The sequence below is a fragment of the Delphinapterus leucas genome, chromosome X, assembly GCF_059928025.1.
Source record: "Delphinapterus leucas isolate spDelLeu-1000000601 "Yukka" chromosome X, BTC_Dleu_Yukka2, whole genome shotgun sequence".
Lineage (NCBI taxonomy): Eukaryota > Metazoa > Chordata > Mammalia > Artiodactyla > Monodontidae > Delphinapterus > Delphinapterus leucas.
Window position 1 is genome coordinate 92,764,004 of NC_143150.1, and position 4,122 is coordinate 92,768,125.

The following is a 4,122-nucleotide window of genomic DNA, read 5'->3' on the forward strand; positions in this document are numbered from 1 at the left end:
GATTTAATCCCTTCAGCATTAAATATCCCCATTTTAAATAAGTAGGCCAGTCTTCCAGAAAGCTTAGCATGGTCAGGTCTACAGCTCCACTTGCTTCCCATTTCACTTTGAGCCAGCACTGGACTGTGGAGCCCATCCTCTTTCACGATGAATTCCATATTTGGATACTTAACCATAACTTGACTACAAGGGTAAGGGAGCCCACCAGGCCTATTTTGAAGTCTTCCAGGCAGGAAGTTCTGGGCTTACTTGCTCCCCACATCTCATAAGCTCATGCAGTCACAGTTGCCTGGGTCAACTGCCCCTGGGAGAAGGAAAGAGATGGGACTTAAATTGAGTTTGAAGTTGATGCTTTAAATTGAGAATAAATGGGGGTTTGGGGGGAAGGGTGGAGGAAAGGGGTCTTTTTTCCCAACATTTTATTATGAATGTTTTTAAACAAACAGAAAAATTGAAAGAATGCTACATTAAACACCCAGGTCCTCACCACCTTGATGCTATGTTTGCTTTATCTCATATCTCTCCTTCTATTTATCCCTCTATCATTTACCAATTCATCTTATTTTTTGGATGTATTTCAAAGCTACAGACATCAGTATACATTACTGTTGAACACTTCAGCATGCATGGCATTAACTAGATTGAACTGAGTTTTAGTAGCCAGATGCAACGAGAAAGCTTTGGAATCCACCCAAAGTGTCATTAAGGGATGCAAAAGATATTCAATACAGCATGGTTGAAGGCAATGATTGTAGAAAAATAAAATCCCTGGGAGGAAAAACTTAAATATAAGTGTAGTTCATGATGCTACTTGCTCCTTCCTTTGAAGGACATTCCTTTAATGTTTATCTGTATTCATTATATGCATATATCTCAATTAGCACTGCACTGGTGTTCCACTGGTATAATGTAGATAGTCATCAATATTTTTAATTATTTGTTTGTACATGAAGCTTTCATTATTAAGGAGTTTATTTCTACTATGATTATTTATTGAGTAACCATATATGTAGACACATTTTCTAGGCAAGCACTTGTGTAATACCTGTATGCATGTGTGTGTATGTATGTATATATATATATATATATATATATATATATACACATATATATATACATTTAAGTATTAATTTAAGAAAAGAATGTAGTAGCTAATCTAGTGCCAACCATAATAGAAAGGCACTAAATATCTTAGATTAAAGCAATTTCCTCCCTATGACTCCCAAATAAGATATTTATTTTATTCTTTGCACTCTTTTACTTTAAACCTACCTAAAATATTTCCCTTCCTCCTGCTGTTCATTCCAAATTACATACTTTATAGAAGATATCCACTAACCACTTTTAACTATAAACTTTCCTTTGAGCTAAAATACCTTTTGAGTTTGACAAACGGCAAATAAAAACCAATTTTAACTTATTGACCTAAGGTGAATAACGTACCTCTTTTTAATTTTCAGTAGCCTTGGATTCAGATTCTTTTAAAAGCTGTCACTAAGCCAATTGTCTCAGGAGGTAGCTTTGATCAAGGTAGAAGTAGTCCTTATGCTCCAGTAATAATAATTAGTACTACGTACTTAGTGTCTACCAAATAGCAGGTATTAAACTGTGCTGCTTACCATGTGCCAGGTACTGTGCCAGGTGCTGGAGTGAATAAGATGGACTCATAAATCTGAAAATCCAGTATGGGATTATTTGAATTACTGTTAATTATTTAGTAACAATTTAAATTGCAATTGAGACAAGTATTAACAAAAAGGGGAAGGGGTATTTGGAGTGGATAACACAGGGAAAACCCTTACCTAGTTTGGGAGAATGGGGCAGGGTGGGGAATGATCAAGGCTTTCTTAAGGAAATGATGTTTTATCTGAGACTTGATAGATGAGTAGGAGTGGGCCAGGTAGAAAAAGAGAGAAAGAGCATTCTAAGCAAAGAAAACAGGATATTTAAGAAACACTTTGATTAGGGAAGACCTAACTAAGATTAAGCCAGCGTGCTTGGAGCCTTGGAGCCTTAAGGTGCAAAAGGAAGCTAAAGAAACGAGCAGGGGCTGGATTGCACAGAGTCTTGTGAGCAATATTAAGAATTTTGGTATTCACCCATTCATTGATGGGCAGCCACAGAAGGGTTTTAAATAAAATTAGGAATTGATCTGACAAGATTTGTGTTTTTAGACAATCACTCTAGCTATTATGTGGAAGACGGTGTTTTCATTAGATTATAGTTTTGGCTAAGTGTAACACAGACTCAAAATAACAATGGCGTAAGTAAGATAAAGTCTGAGTGGAATTCGATATTCCTCCTAAAAGTCATTAGGAACCCAGGCTCCATCTATCTTCTTCTTCTGCCATCCCAACATTATTGCCCTTACCAGCATTGTCCAAGATTGTGCAGCACCAAAGCCACCTGGAAATTCTATATGTCACTACCATTTTGTTTTGTTAGCAAGAACTTAGCCCAATGGCCACATCTAGCTGCAAAGGAGTTTGGGAAAGTGAGGGGTTTTTCCCTAGACGGCTCTGCGCCCAGCTAAGAAGTCTATTACTTTGGAAGAAAGGGAGTGGATGTTGGAAGACAACTGGTAGTTTCTGCCACCGATGAATTAGGGATGGTCAAGAGAGGAAACAGGATGCCTAGTATAAAGACAACTGCAGAAGTCCAGGTAGGATGAGGGTGAGTTGGTCTAGCATGGTGAAGTAGAGATGGAAAGAAATGAAGAAATTTAGAAAATGTGTAGGAGTATAGAATCAACAGGACTTAGGTGTAAGAATTAAAGGAGAAGAAAGTGTAAAGGATAATGTTCAAGTTTCTAAAATGAACAACCAAGAAAATGATGACATCATTCACTGAGAAGGGAAAGACTAGAAATCTACAGATTTATGCAGGATAATTATAAATTCAGTTTTAAGATTCCTGTCAGATATCCAAGTACAAATGTTATCTAGGCCAGGCGTTGGCAAACTATGACCTATAGGAAAAATTTGGCTCACTGTGTGTTTTTATTTATTTATTTATTGGCATGTGGGATCTTAGTTCCCTGACCAGGGATCGAACCCGTGCCCCCTATATTGGAAGCACAACAGGTATCAAAACATAAAATACCTTGAACTCTTCATTGCGATTAAAGAAATATGGATTCAGTATTCCTCCTCAATAATCTGGCTTAGGCAAAATTATCAAGCCATTACAAATAGATGTGATTCTAGATCTTGAAGCAGCACATCCTGGGCTTATAGTCTCTGAGGACAGAAAAAGTATGCAATGTAGAAAGAAAAAAAACAAACCTTTGTTATAACTCAAGGAGATTTCATCTCTGCCTTGCTATCCTAGGTTCTATGAGATTTAATTCTGGCAGGCATTACTGGGAAGTAGAATTGGAAAACAAAACTAAATGGACATTGGGCATGTGTCAAGATAGTCTTCCTAGGAAATGGTGGAATCAGCCAGTAGGTCAGGGTATATTCTGGGCAACTGGGCGATATGTTGACAGCAGTTATGTTGCATTGCATCCTAAGACAGTCAACTTCTGCCAGTAGTAAAACCCAGTAAGACTGGCATTTTTCTGGACTGAGTTGAGTGCGGTTTCCTTTTTATAATGTGAATGATAGATCTCTTCTCTATACTTTTAATGATTCTTTTATAGAAGCCGTTTGTCCCTATTTCTATACTGGAACAGATTCTGAATCTCTTCAGTAACAGATTATGAAAGATGAAGTACCTGGGAAATGATTCTATTTCAGCTCTTAGGGCTAACTTAATCAGTAAATTTTGTCTCAGTAATTCTGGACTTTTAAAATTTTCCACTGCTGGAAACCACAATAAATTTTTCTTCCTCATTTTCAGAAACTATATAAACATGGTAGCAATGCCAATTGCATAGATGTTACCAGCATCAGTTGTCAAGTGCTTTGAAGTTCTTAGATAAAATATTTGAAAATAAATAATATTTTAAGTAATAAAATATTGCTTAACACAACCAATAAACTATTTTATTTTAAAATTGAAAAAAAAGAACTTAATTCCTTTCTAAGGATGAATAATATTCCATTGTATATATATACCACATTTTATTTACCCATTCACTGTTAAACACTTAGGTTGTTTCCACTTTTGGGTTATTCT

At 36.3% G+C, this 4,122-nt stretch overlaps 1 pseudogene; it reads left to right on the forward strand.

Moving 5' to 3' along the window:
- The first annotated feature begins 2,608 nt into the window (after positions 1 to 2,608).
- On the forward strand, positions 2,609 to 3,721 carry LOC111165581 (tripartite motif-containing protein 60-like; annotated as a pseudogene).
- The last annotated feature ends 401 nt before the right edge of the window (positions 3,722 to 4,122 follow it).